The following is a 15788-nucleotide window of genomic DNA, read 5'->3' as shown; positions in this document are numbered from 1 at the left end:
ACATTTCACCCCAAAACAATGAATTTCACCTTTTTTTCAAGTGCTCATGGAATCTTCTCCAGGATAGATCACATCCTGGGCCATAAATCTAAACTTGATAAATTCAAAAAAATCGAAATCATTCCAAGCATCTTTTCTGACCACAATGCAGTAAGATTAGATCTCAACTACAGGAGAAAAACTATTAAAAATCCCAACATACGGAGGTTGAACAACACACTTCTGAATAACCAACAAATCAAGAAGAAATCAAAAAAGAAATCAAAATATGCATAGAAACTAATGAAAATGAAAACACAACAACCCAAAACCTGTGGGACACTATAAAAGCAGTGCTAAGAGGAAAGTTCATAGCAAAACAGGCATACCTCAAGAAACAAGAAAAAAGTCAAATAAATAACCTAACTTTGCAACTAAAGCAACTAGAAAAGGAAGAATTGGACAACCCCAGAGTTAGTAGAAGGAAAGAAATCTTAAAAATTAGGGCAGAAATAAATGCAAAAGAAACAAAAGAGACCATAGCAAAAATCAACAAAGCCAAAAGCTGGTTCTTTGAAAGGATAAATAAAATTGACAAACCATTAGCCAGACTCATCAAGAAGCAAAGAGAGAAAAATCAAATCAATAAAATTAGAAATGAAAATGGAGAGATCACAACAGACAACACAGAAATACAAAGGAACATAAGAGACTACTATCAGCAGTTATATGCCAATAAAATGGACAACGTGGAAGAAATGGACAAATTCTTAGAAAAGTACAATTTTCCAAAACTGAACCAGGAAGAAATAGAAAATCTTAACAGACCCATCACAAGCATGGAAATTGAAACTGTAATCAGAAATCTTCCAGCAAACAAAAGCCCAGGACCAGATGACTTCACAGCTGAATTCTACCAAAAATTTCAAGAAGAGCTAACACCTATCCTACTCAAACTCTTCCAGAAAATTGCAGAAGGTAAACTTCCAAACTCATTCTATGAGGCCACCATCACCCTAATACCAAAACCTGACAAAGATGCCAGAAAAAAAGAAAACTACAGGCCAATTTCACTGATGAACATAGATGCAAAAATCCTCAACAAAATTCTAGCAATCAGAATCCAACAACACATTAAAAAGATCATACACCATGACCAAGTGGGCTTTATCCCAGGGATGCAAGGATTCTTCAATATCTGCAAATCAATCAATGTAATTCACCACATTAACAAGTTGAAAAATAAAAGCCATGTGATTATCTCAATAGATGCAGAGAAGGCCTTTGACAAAATTCAACATCCATTTATGATAAAAACTCTCCAGAAAGCAGGAATAGAAGGAACATACCTCAACATAATAAAAGCTATATATGACAAACCCACAGCAAACATTATCCTCAATGGTGAAAAATTGAAAGCATTTCCCCTAAAGTCAGGAACAAGACAAGAGTGCCCACTTTCACCACTACTATTCAACATAGTTATGGAAGTTTTGGCCACAGCCATCAGAGCAGAAAAAGAAATAAAAGGAATCCAAATTGGAAAAGAAGAAGTAAAACCTTCACTGTTTGCAGATGACATGATCCTCTACATAGAAAACCCTAAAGACTCCACCAGAAAATTACTAGAGCTAATTAATGAATATAGTAAAGTTGCAGGATATAAAATCAACACACAGAAATCCCTTGCATTCCTATACACTAATAATGAGAAAGTAGAAAAAGAAATTAAGGAAACAATTCCATTCACCATTGCAACGAAAAGAATAAAATACTTAGGAATATATCTACCTAAAGAAACTGAAGACCTATATATAGAAAACTATAAAACACTGATGAAAGAAATCAAAGAGGACACTAATAGATGGAGAAATATACCATGTTCATGGATCAGAAGAATCAATATAGTGAAAATGAGTATACTACCCAACGCAATTTACAAATTCAATGCAATCCCTATCAAGCTACCAGCCATATTTTTCATAGAACTAGAACAAATAATTTCAAGATTTGTATGGAAATACAAAAAACCTCGAATAGCCAAAGCAATCTTGAGAAAGAAGAATGGAACTGGAGGAATCAACCTGCCTGACTTCAGGCTCTACTACAAAGCCACAGTCATCAAGACAGTATGGTACCGGCACAAAGACAGACATATAGATCAATGGAACAAAATAGAAAGCCCAGAGATAAATCCACACACATATGGACACCTTATCTTTGACAAAGGAGGCAAGAATATACAATGGAGTAAAGACAATCTCTTTAACAAGTGGTGCTGGGAAAACTGGTCAACCACTTGTAAAAGAATGAAACTAGAACACTTTCTAACACCACACACAAAATAAACTTAAAATGGATTAAAGATCTAAATGTAAGACCAGAAACTATAAAACTCCTAGAGGAGAACGTAGGCAAAACACTCTCCAACATAAATCACAGCAGGATCCTCTATGATCCACCTCCGAGAATTCTGGAAGTAAAAGCAAAAATAAACAAATGGGACCTAATTAAAATTAAAAGCTTCTGCACAACAAAGGAAACTATAAGCAAGGTGAAAAGACAGCCTTCTGAATGGGAGAAAATAATAGCAAATGAAGCAACTGACAAACAACTAATCTCAAAAATATACAAGCAACTTATGCAGCTCAATTCCAGAAAAATAAACGACCCAATCAAAAAATGGGCCAAAGAACTGAATAGACATTTCTCCAAAGAAGATGTACGGATGGCTAACAAACACATGAAAAGATGCTCAATATCACTCATTATTAGAGAAATGCAAATCAAAACCACAATGAGGTACCACTTCACACCAGTCAGAATGGCTGCGATCCAAAAATCTGCAAGCAATAAATGCTGGAGAGGGTGTGGAGAAAAGGGAACTCTCCTACACTGTTGGTGGGAATGCAAACTAGTACAGCCACTATGGAGAAGAGTGTGGAGATTCCTTTAAAAATTGCAAATAGAACTACCTTATGACCCAGCAATCCCACTTCTGGGCATACACACCGAGGAAACCAGAATTGAAAGAGACGCATGTACCCCAATGTTCATGGCAGCACTGTTTATAATAGCCAGGACATGGAAACAACCTAGATGTCCATCAGCAGATGAATGGATAGGAAAGCTGTGGTACATATACACAATGGAGTATTATTCAGCCATTAAAAAGAATTCATTTGAATCAGTTCTGATGAGATGGATGAAACTGGAGCCGATTATACAGAGTGAAGTAAGCCAGAAAGAAAAACATCAATACAGTATACTAACATATATATATGGAATTTAGAAAGATGGCAATGACGACCCTGTATGCAGGACAGCAAAGGAGACACAGATGTGTATAACGGACTTTTGGACTCAGAGGGAGAGGGAGAGGGTGGGATGATTTGGGAGAATGGCATTGAAACATGTATACTATCATGTAAGAATCGAATCGCCAGTCTATGTCCGATGCAGGATACAGCATGCTTGGGGCTGGTGCACGGTGATGACCCAGAGAGATGTTATGGGGAGGGAGGTGGGAGGGGGGTTCAAGTTTGGGAACGCATGTACACCCGTGGTGGATTCATGTCAATGTATGGCAAAACCAATACAGTATTGTAAAGTAAAGTAAAGTAAAAAACAAAAACAAAAACAAAAACAAAAAACCTGGATACATCCATTGATTATACCTAATTTGGGGGTTAATGAGTTCCCAGGTGGCACAGTGGTAAAGAGTATACCTGCAGTGCCGGAGACTTAGGTTCAATCCTTGGGTCAAGAAGATCCCCTGGAGAAGAGAATGGCTACCCACTCCAGTATTCTTGCCTGGGAAATCCCATGGACAGAGGAAGACTGGGGGTTGCAAAGAGTTGGACACACCGAGTGACAAGTATACCCACGCACACAGAATCATTTCCATGTCCTTGGGTTTCAGGGGGTGAGTGGCATCTCCCATGATTGGACCCATGGCTATGGCTGCCTTCTGTCTCCCCATGAAATCAGGGCCAGTGTAGGTGGAGGGACAAGATGGTGAGTGTTGGGAACGTGGCTACAGAGCCCTAGATAAAGTGGAAGGCAGACGGATTCCTCAGGATGCTTTTCTTTAACCTTTGGTGAAATTACTTGCTGAATTATGTTTTCTACCTGAGAAATTGGCTTTTCCAATCAAGTAATTTAACAGCTCACGTAATGCTTTTCCCATTGAGTTTTAAGGAGCCATATTTGTTTCAGTTAGTAAAAATCTGTTTTTTTTTTAATAAATCAGACTTATTCTCCTAGAAACCCTCTGTCTCTCCATTTGCCCATCTTTCTCCTTAAGAGTTCAGGTTGGAGGGGTCGACGTCACAAACATCAAGCCACTGCTCTGAGACAGAAATAAGCCATTTGAAGGGAGTCAGGAATCTGCTGTTTGTCCTCAACTTTTCAGTAAGTGTTGCTTTCGAGGAACAAGACTGACTGGTGAGTCTTGCAGGAGTAGTCCGCTGAATCTAGATGAATAGCATGGTTTTGTGGCTCTATTCCTGGGGAAAGCCTCAGGAATCTTCACTGGATAAGGATCAAGGACAGGATTTCTATTCACATCAATGCAAACACCTGCAAAGAAAGTTAAGCCTGGCTTTTCTGGAAGTCATCGGTTTTTAGATTATAGCAACGAGGTAAGCAAACCTGTGGCTGCACCAAATTTGGGGGCTTGGAGTTGTTAACAGTTTTCCATATGATGGGATCATCTGCCACGGCCGTATATGTAAATGTGCTCAGTCACCAAGTCGTGTCCGACTCTTTGTGACCCCATGGACTGGAGCCCACCAGGCTCCTCTGTCCATGGGATTTCCCAGGCAAGAACACTGGAGTGGGGTGCCATTGCCTTCTGCAGGGAATCTTCCTGACCCAGGGATCAAACCCGTGTCTCTAATGTCTCCTTCATGGCAGGCAGACTCTTTACCGCTGCACACCTGGGAAGCTGGCCATTATATAGACCTGCGGTAACTGAGGACAGCGTCTAAGAGCTTGGGCATCTGACAAATTCCAGTCAAGGACAACAGGAAACACCAGACTGGAAAGTCTTCTATTACGAAGAACCCTTTGAAGAGGTAAATGAACAGCTTTCTTCCGTCATAAAAGGCAACGTCCAGGGATTTGGGATGTGAGGGGATCCTTCTGAAATCAATATGGAGTAGCTTCTCCCTCGTTCATCTTCTGAGTGGGCCTGATCCTTATCACTGTCGTATCTCCAGTGTTGGTTTTCTGAGGGCCAGACAGGTTTTAAAGTGGTTTATTACTGTTAAGTGACAGGAAACAACAGAGACAGCTTTCAGCAGGGCTCCCAGCCAACCATGATGCTCTGCCATGATTCCAAGAGTAAGCAGGACTGGCAGCACCTGAGTGAAGCCTCTGCTCACATGAATGGTCCCACACGTCTTGAATCACCTCTAGACTTGATCCCAGGAATCGATTCTATCATATGTCCTCGCTGCAGTTAGAGTGTGATTGGCTCCAAGCCCGTGAGGACTCATCAAAAGCAAAAACAACAAAAAGCATGCAGTCTTTTTCACATAAACATCTTATTTTTCTTCTCCTTCCTTTGTAGTCTAAACATTTTCCTTTTATATGTTAGGAGCCCATGGGTTGTCACGAATCATTTTCCTATCCTGATCAATATAACCTCCCTTTTTAAAGAAAAAAAAAAAAGCATGATGCTTATTATTGGATTCTTCTTTAATCCAGAGTTTTAGAATCACCTAGATCCACCACTAGCCCCATTTTTACAAATGAGGAAACTAGAATAGAGTTGAAGCAATTCATCCCAATTCAGACAGCCTAGGTTGACTGTGACTCTGGAATTCTACCCAAGTAACTCATTGGAAAAGACTGATGCTGGGAGGGATTGGGGGCAGGAGGAAAAGGGGACGACAGAGGATGAGATGGCTGGATGGCATCACGGACTTGATGGACGTGAGTTTGAGTGAACTCTGGGAGTTGGTGATGGACAGGGAGGCCTGGCGTGCTGCAATTCATGGGGTTGCAAAGAGTCGAACACGACTAAGTGACTGAACTGAACTGAACTTACGGTCCTATGAATTAATATTTTGTAATTTTGCTTCATTTCATTTCAAGATCCGAATGCTAATTGCATGCTCTGAAACAGCACAGGATTGTTTTAAGCTGTCCTTATTAGTTCCTTATCCTGAATATTTGGTATAATGTCAGCATCAATAGAATAAATCCACTTGAGTTTGGGGGCTTTCCTAGTGGCTCAGATGATAAAGAATCTGCCTGCAATGTGGGAGACCTGAGTTCATTTCTTGGATCGGGAAGATCCCCTGAGAAGGGAATGGCTACCCACTCCAGTTTTCTTGCCTGGAGAATCCCTTGGATAGAGGAGCCTAGCAAGCTACAATCCATGGGGTCACAGGGTCAAACACGACTGAGAGACTAACACTTTTGAGTTCACAACTCACAAAACATCAAAAGCAGTTACATCCCTCAGCAACAAAATATGCAATATATTTGGAACAGTTTACCACTGAGAAGAGTGTGACACGTGTCTGGCTAAAGGTGTAATTCACTCCAGCTGGGATGACTTTTGAATTTAGAGTATGCACAACAAGTTAAATTTAAGATGTTTCCAAAGCTCTAAGAGTAGAATTCAGCTGCACTATAGAAACCCCCCATGATGGTCTAATTCTATATTTGAGGTTCTTTGAGTGTTGCCAATATAAATTCTGGACTTCTTAAGGCGCCCAAAGATTTGCTCTCAACTTCTAAAGATCCAAACCATAAAAGTCCACCCTGAGACCATTTCTTTATGTCACTGAACTAAAGTATTTCTTCCTTTGTGTGTTGTGAAGGAAAAGGAAGACCAGATTTATACATACGGCTCTTTGGGCCAGCAGTTGCGTGCAAAGTTCTTGCAGTTTTGGCTCCTGCCTCTCAACTCTTTTGAGCACTTTAAAGCAACATCATTCTGGGACTTCCCTGGTGGTCCAGGGCTTAGGAATGCACCTTGCAATACAGGGGTCGAGGTTTGGATTCCTGGTCAGGGACCTAAGATCCCACATGCCTGGGAGAAACTAAGCTCACACATGACAACTAGAGAGCCTGTGTGCCAGAGGCCCCTGGAGCCGCAGCTGGGACCTGATGGAGTGGGCAAATAAACATTACAGCAGATATCAAATATTAATGTTAATATGATGTTATACAATATATTGTCAATTATATAATTATAATAGCATAATGTTAAATATTATATAATAAATAATATTGTATAATATAATATATAATATTATGATATAATTATATAAATATGAATGTACACATTTAAATTTAATATATATAAATTTATATATAAATGTAATTTAAATTATACAATATATAATACATATTATATAAATATATATTAAATATATTAAATATAATTCAACACATTCTATCATATAATATATTATAATATATTACATTATTATGTATTATGTGATATAACATTATGTAATTATAATTAATTATATCATATTATATTTTATTATTTATATTATAATTATATATTAATATATTAAGTACTATTTATATTGATATAAATATATTAAATATTTATATTTATATTATTTATATTAATATATAATAGAAATATATTATATTGTTTATATTAATATAAATATTATATTTATTTTATATTAATATATAAATATAAGTATTAATATATTAAATATATATAGGGGCTTCCCTGGTGGCTCAATGGTAAAGAATCCATCTGCCAATGCAGGAGACGTGAGTTCGATCCCTGATCTGAGAAGATCCCACGTGCCATGGATCAGCTCAGCCCGTGGGCCACAACTACTGAGCCTGTGCTCAAGTCCAGAAGCCTCAACTCCTGAACCCCAGTGCCCTAGAGCCGGTGATCCACAACGGGAGAAGCCACCGCAGTGAGAAGACTTCACGCCACGTCTAGACAGTAGGCCCTGCTTGCTGCAGCTGGAGGGAAGTCCACACAGCAACCAAGCCCAGCACACCCGACAAGTAAATAAAGTGACTTCAAAATAAAGCAGTGTGGTTCTATTACTAGGCTTCGGAACAAGAATGGGCCTATGACTTATTTCTGGGTGTCTAGGGGAGGAAAAGCGGTGCCCACAAATCGTGGTGGCAATTAGCTTTTGGGGACTTGGTTTGCACAGGGAGCCTGCCTCTGCCCTGGGCACCGGGGCTTAGGAAGGCCCCTGCTGCCTTCTCTACGTCATTGCAGGTCCCCACCTCCCTCCCTTCTGCCTCCCCACAAAAAAACACTGCTCCGTCCTGCTTGGCAGCTGCAGCAGATCCTGCTCCATGAAGCCCACCCCCTCGACCCTGGAGTTCCACAGGCCCCAGCTGACCTGCATTTCCAACCCGCCTCACCCGGGGTGAGGGCCTTAGGGTCCCTCCCCAGGGCTCGGCGGTCTGGCAGCCAGGCCTCGTGCCCACCCAACCCTGAGGCCTTCCTTCTGATTCCTGAGTCTGCAACCTCAGCCAACCCCCTCCCCACCTCCCCTCACAGAGCAACTGAAGAAAAAGAAAAGCATCTGACTACTATTGCTGTGCCTTAAAACTTAGCGATAACTATGGCAGCCGCTTGGTTGCTAAGTCATCTCTGACTCTTTGCAACACTATGGACTGCAGCATGCCAGACTTCCCTGTCCCTCACCATCTCCCAGAGCTTCCTCAGACTCGTGTCCATTGAGTCAGTGATGCCATCCAACCGTCTCATCCTCTGTCGCCCCTCCTCCTCTTGCCCTCAATCTTTCCCAGCATCAGAGACTTCTGTGAGTCAGCTCTTCGCATCAGGTGGCCAAAGTATGGGAGCTTCAGCATCAGTCCTTCCAATGAATATTCAGGGTTGATTTCTTTTAGGATTGACTGGTTGGATCTCCTTGCAGTCCAAGGGACTGTCAAGAGTCTTCCCCAGCACCATAATTCAAACCCTTTATCATCCTCACATTTACCCAGACAGCATTTACATGTTCAACTGTGGCCTCGTTCTTTATTAAATTTGAAATTAGCTTTTGCCTGGAAGCTAAAAACTTTCTGTAAAACAAAAAGCATGAAGATGAAAGGTGGAGTGAAGCTGCATAAAGTGTCGTGCACGCAGGCGTCTTGTATTCACATACTTCCCACGTGACTGTGACAAGCGACGTTCACACAGAGACAGACACCCAGGGAGACGGCCTTGGAGCTGTGCCCAGGTGGCCCACCCCACTCCCTTCCTGTCCCTGGGGCTTCTGCAAGATGCCTCCTGTAGCTAAACGAACCCTCTCTTCTAGCGGGACTGGCTTGGAAGTCTCTCCGTACCTTGTGATCAGAGAAATGCGATCAGGACCAGAACCAAACTCTAGTGTCTTCTCATCACACAGCACTTTGTTAATGTCAGTACACAGTTCTTAACTATACTGTCTGTTCCATGCTCTCTGTACAACATACATAACCATACATAAAACTCTGACGTGTGTCAATTATGTTTTATTTATATATGCTGCTGCTGCTAATTCGCTTCAGTCGTGTCCGACTCTGTGCGACCTCATAGACGGCAGCCCACCAGACTCCCCCGTCCCTGGGATTCTCCAGGCAAGAACACTGGAGTGGGTTGCCATTTCCTTCTCCAATGCAGGAAAGTGAAAAGTGAAAGTGAAGTCGCTCAGTCGTGTATAGCCATTTATAAAACTATGTATATAGTTACATATGTCAAGTATCCATGTCAGTTACATTTATCAACTGATTTAACTAGATCAATATACGTCAGTGAACACAGATCTGAGCGGCTACACCATGTGTCCGCCATGTGGCCAGAACTCTTCGGGTCTGAGGACACTGTTCACCTCTGTACGTGGTAGGTTTTCTTCCAGCTTTTTATTGAAATCTCAAACTATGTCCATCAGAAGACAAACCCTAAACATTTTCTCTAGGGGAAACAAGAATGTGCAAAGCTTCTGGACTTGGATCAAAATGACGAAAATTGTTACCCAGACATTCTGCATTTCCTGGGAGGTGAAAATAAACCTAAACCTGGGACAGAACTGAGAACTCTGTGACCAGAAGCTGGTGTTCTGAGGGCTGATGTCACACAGCCCGATGGGTCTCAAAGCCCCAGAACATACCCGTCCCTCCCTTGAGCTCTGGCACGAGACGGCGCGTCTGGAAGTCAGGTATTCCTCGTGGTGACAGTGAGGTCCCTCCAAGAATCATAGAAGTAGGGGTGGGGGGATTCATTACTGAAGCGTCGTGTTCCCCGCAATTCACTTTGCTTTTATTTGGCTTCACGCAGCTCAGGACGCCTGGGCTCAGGGAGGTGTTGCTACCATTCGAATTGTTGGCTTTTCTCCGGGAGTCACTTCTCTTCTCTCCAGGGATTACCAAGCCTTTGAAGAGACCCACTTCTCAAGGCTCAGAGTGTTTGATTAAATTGCTCGTTCCAGGTAAACTGGATTTTGAGGAACTCGGTTGGATTTCAGAGGAAAGATAGCCAAGCAAGGCGTGTGGTCGACAATAAAGACAGAACAAGGGATGGGAGCTCCTGGTTCCTGGAGAGGCTGGCTCCTCTGTGCAGGACACTCCACCTCTGAGCCTGCAGAAGGGTGTGGAAGGGAGTTTCTAGAATCTCCTTAAATACTGAGGTGGCATGACCCATTTGTCAGTGGGAAAAATTGACATTTTCCCCCCCTAAAATACGTATCATTTACTAGATGGGTTTGCGTATTCTCAGCAGTGTACACATAACATTTTTTGGGGAAAAAAAAAGACATTCCCTTAGTTATTCCCACATGAGATTTGTAAACTTGATTCTGAAAATTCAGTGTATTTCAGGGCTTCCTAGGTAAAGAACCCGCCTGCCAATGCAGGAGATTTAAGAGACTCAGTTCAATCCCTTGGCTGAAAAGATCCCCCGGAGAAGGGAATGGCAAACCACTCCAGTATTCATGCCTGGAGAATCCCATGGACAGAGGAGCCTACAGTCCGTAGGGTCACAAAGGGCTGGACACGACTGAAGTGACTTCGGATGCACACAGGGCTTGGGAGCCAAGCCATGGGCCCAAGTACAGGCCTGTTCGTCATGTGCAGCTGCGTTACTGCCCGTGAAAGAGAAAGAGATTCTTCCCACGTGGGTCCTTCTCTCTGGAGTAAACCTTCCACCCACCCTGGACCAGCTTAGGGAGATCTACCCACGTTCTACACACAGAAGGCTCTGTGGCTTGGGATAACTCTCCCTCCACTGAAGGAAGCCCATGGAGGTTGATTGCTAAGTGGCTGGGGGTGGGGGGAGGTGGGGTCGGGGGACATTCACGTGCTTCCCGGGGTGGGGGTACATTCATTGCTTCCCGGGGTGGGGGGATATTTCACGTGCTTCCCGGCACTTTTCTGCCCAGGTGTGCACTTGGCCACAAGATGATACTTGAGAGGCTTGACTTCAAGATTATGATCACTGTTGCGGGCGGCCTCCTGATGGCTGCAAGCCTGCTGATGTGCTTTATCATCTGTCTTAGCTACAAAGTGACAAAGTCAAGGAAGGGAGAGAAGACGGTAAGAGTGGCTAACACCGCCCCCCCCACTCCCCCCACCCCTCAGATGGGATCCTGGGGCTCCGTGCTTGAGCGGGGTCATCCCCGGCCCTGTGGCTGCACCCTGGGTGAGGTCAGCAACAGCGGGAGGGTAGAATCTGTTTTTCTACCCCTTCCAGTCTGGGGCTGTGAGCTCACAAGTGGAATGCCCTCAGCCACTGGGGCTGCGCTGCTTTGCTGCCACTTAGCCTCATCGGGTTAACCCTCAGCGGGTTGATTCCACACTGGCTGGCCGCCCCCCACATCGTCTGTCCGGGCCCTGCAGACTGGGGGCTGTTGGGGGTGGCTGTGATGAGTTCTCTGCCTCTGCTCATTTGGAGGATGGGCTGAGTTGATCTCCCCCTGCCTGAGTCGGCGAGCCCTGGGGGTGTCCGTGGCCCTGGGGATGGTGAGATGGGCCTACAGGACTCTGAGGGTGTTGAGCTCTGCAGAGATCGGCTGATCTGATAGTGGGCTGCAGGTCATTAGCCTGCAGCTCTTTGCAAAACAGTTTTTACTTTATCTGGAGTCGAGGAGCAGTTTTGCAGCAGGTAAAGGGAACGTCTCGTTTGGGGAAGTTGCCCCTGTGAGGAGGAGGGGACCCCGGAGCCCAGGCTGGGTGTCTGAGTGGCGGTCCCTGTGTGTCACGCCTGCCTCGAGCCCATGCAGACAGTCGAGCCAGACCCGTCAGATTGGTGCCACGTCCCTTCTCACGGCTAAAACGCTGGAGGAGGACAGGGCTGGGTAAGGATTCGGGAGAGGGGCAGAGATGTACGATGGAGGGCTGGGGTCACACGTCGCCACTGCCTAGCTGAGGACCTCTGATGAGTGCAAGAAATGGATTTTTTTTTTAAGTAATCGAATGTTTCTTATAAAATCTCTGAAGGAAAATGTAACGAGCAATGACGCTGATGCAAAAGCTAAGAAACCCGCTTTGGAGGCAGGTCAACCTGAGGTTCCGCCAACTCCAGCGTCAAAGCCCCGGTGACAGTCTCGGAGAGAGATGCCCTGGGGACCCTCAGTCCAGACAGGTGGAGCCCCGGCATCTCCCGGCCACAGTGCTGCCTCGGGAAGCACAGTCAGCCGGGCTGCCTCCCGACTCTGTCCCTTCAGTGTCCGCGGTCCCTCGAGGGTAGGAGCTGCCTCTCACCCCAGGGGTCCGTGTGCACAGCCCAGACTCCTTAGGTGTCAGGAGTAATAACCCCGTTGCCTTTGCACCAGATAAACCTCTCAGACACAGCAGGAAATCATGAATAGCATTAATTTTGCTTACTGGTAAGAGTATGTTCCACATTAGGATGTTTAGTAAAATAATTTCCTGCTAGTTTATTTTCTGAAAACCCATATATATCACAATGTCTTTATTTTACCACCCATTCATATTTAACATAATTGCATCAGCATTTAACATAATAGCTGGCATGGGGCTATTATTTTAACTCATTAAGTGAGTTATTATATGTAATGAATGAGTTAAAGGCCCTAAAATGTGGAATGGTGCCTGAGAACACATCCTGCAATTAGGAGCTGGGCTAAGAGGTCCAAAGGAAACATCTTCAATTCACTGCTGACCACCAGGGCCCGAGGCCCAGCCCTAGTTCAGCACATGGATTCCCGCCCAATGCTGTACTCTCTCCTCAAAGGTCTTCCTTCACCAGCACTCCGGGAGCTGGCTGGAGTGGGCACACGAGAGCCCATGTCGGGCGGGGGCGGGGGAACACAATTCAGGAAACCCTCCCCATGTTGAACGCCTCCTCCCTGCTCTCTCCTCTCCCACCCCATGTTCTGTCCCTTCTGATCCTTAAGAAGGACACGGGGAGCTTAAGAGGCAGGAACTCTATCAGGGTCGTGTGGGACGCAGGCCTCATGCTGGTTCCCAGCTGCCACTTTGGGCCTGGGAGGCATCCTGCACATCCCGTCTCAACACTGACCCTTCCCAGATGAGACCTGTGCCTGGCGAGCTCCTGTCCTAAGGCTGCCACTTCCTCTCTCCCAGCCGCCAGACCACAGACGATGACCCAGCTTAACTCTGGGGCGTGGGTGCGGTCACCCTGAAGAGGAGCGGTCACCCCCCGGGCAAGGGAGAGTGGGACTGCGTGTGGCCTCTCTGGGTTTCACTGTCCTGAGTTGAAAGCTATTGGGTTTCTACTTTTGCCGCCCCCATTAACTGCGGAACCCGGGTCCCTTCCCCCTGTCACTTTACAAATTCACGTTTGCCTACTCAGCCCTCACCTTCTAAGCTGAACAAGAGACCCACCCCAGCCCAGCTGCCAACGCGTGGGTTCCCCACTCACAGTCCGAACCGGGAACCCGCACCCTCGCTGCCTGGCTCCCATGTGTCTGATGGACGAGGTCGGCTGCAACCCTTCCTAACCCTGAACCCATCTCCATCTTTAACCCAACCTGTCCTGCCTCACCTTAAACCCTGGTCACCTCCTCTCCAAAAGGTCACATCGGGCTGCCATGTGACAGAGGACATTTAGCGAGTCCTTGTCCCCTTCCCCCATTACGCTCACCCTCCCCGACCCTCCCCACTCAGCGGCAGCCCCTCTTCAGCAGCCCCCCCACCCACCCACGGGCACTTTCTTGTCTTTCTCTCCCCGGCTGCCTTCAGATGCCCGTCTCCTCTCCTCCTCCGTCGCTCAGCGCCCGTCTCAGACTCCCCCAGCTTCTAGGGTCTGCCAGGGACCGCACCCTGACCAGGTGCGATGGTTTTAGGACATGCTTGCAGGTGGGACTCACCTGGAGGGCTTCTAAACCGCCTGTGACTTAGGCCTTCCCCTAGGAAACAATTAAGTAGAAGCGGGCGGGGGGCGGGGAGCAGCTCCCTTTTCAGAAGCACCCTGAGTGGTTCTGACGTGCAGCCACGGTTCCCGATTCACGGTCTGATCTATTTCACTTTGATGTTACAGAGAAAAACGTGTGTATAAGGCAGTGTTCTCTATTTTACCCAGTCCTCAGGGACAAGTGTTTGGTCTGTGCAGCCAACGCCAGGATCAGTCTTAGCACGTACCCGTCACCCTGCGGGTGCCCCCGGCCCGCACCCCGAGTTCCCTGGGTCTGCGTCAAGTGCACATGGGCACGCCCCCGACCCCAGTCGGTTAAGCCAGCCCTCCTGGGGCACTCTGGTCCCCACGAGGCCCCCATTACATTCTGAGGGGTCTGCTGCTCATCTCAACTGGGACCTCGAGCTCAGACCAGCAAAACTGCAGGCTTCTCCATTCACTGTCTACCGGGTTCACCGCCTTCGGCTGAAAAAGCCCTGGATTTCTGCCTGCCACCCGAACCGAGGGTGGCAAAGCTGCTGATCCCCGCAGGGGTGCACAGGGGCAAGGTGCATCTCCAGGCCACTGCCTGAGACCACTCCTGCTGGTCTGACCCAGGAGCAGGTTTTCAAGCATAAATTGCTTCTTGGGGCTTCCCGGTGGTCCAGTGGGTAAGAACCCGTCTTCCAATGTGAGGGATGTGGGCTTGACCCCGGTTGGCACACTAGAACCCCACATGCTGCAGAGCAGTGAAGACCCAGCGCAGCCAAAATAAAAATGAGAAAATAAATAGTTTTTAAAAAACTTAAACAAGGAATAAATGCTTCTCAATTTGTTGCCTGACTCAGGTCAGTTTCCAGAACCCTGAAGTGGTTGTTGGTAGCAGTTTTGTCTAATTCTATCCTGGATTCTAAGAAAAGGCAGCTACCACCCCCCAGTAACCCCTCCCCTCCAAGCTCACTGTCCTGCACAAATTCACTTAGAAGTGAGGTATGTACAGGGTTCCACCCAGGTCACAACAGACTCCCTTCTGCCTCCTCCACTGTTTACATCTCTGGTCTCAGAGATTCTGAGGGCGGCGGCAGTGGCTTCAATCCTTGAGAATATACAAAGAGAAGAAAAAATTAAGGGAAAGAAAACTCTGTTCATCGCACTTAGTAAGGTACTAAAGCAGACTCCTGTGGTTCAGCAATATTAAAAGGGAGTTTTAGGTATAATTTTCAATTCTGCTTATAAACCTAAGGGCTTGTACTTGCAACCCTGCCTTAGCTGAAAGTACAGAATCATTAAGAGACTGCTATAGCAACTGGACCTTGCTCTGCTCCCCAAGCATGTGATCAGAGGACCAGCTGACCCAGTCCAGGTACTGCTGAGCCCACAGGACCGTCTTCTGTGGCAGTGAGGTGGGGGCCCGGGACACGGGACTCTTTCCTGCAGTGCTTGTACCTGGGCAAACGTCTCCTGGAGCAACAAAATACAAAGAAACCAGAAGGCACTGAAA

The sequence above is a fragment of the Capra hircus genome, chromosome 26, assembly GCF_001704415.2.
Source record: "Capra hircus breed San Clemente chromosome 26, ASM170441v1, whole genome shotgun sequence".
NCBI lineage: Eukaryota > Metazoa > Chordata > Mammalia > Artiodactyla > Bovidae > Capra > Capra hircus.
This window is presented reverse-complemented; position numbering follows the sequence as displayed.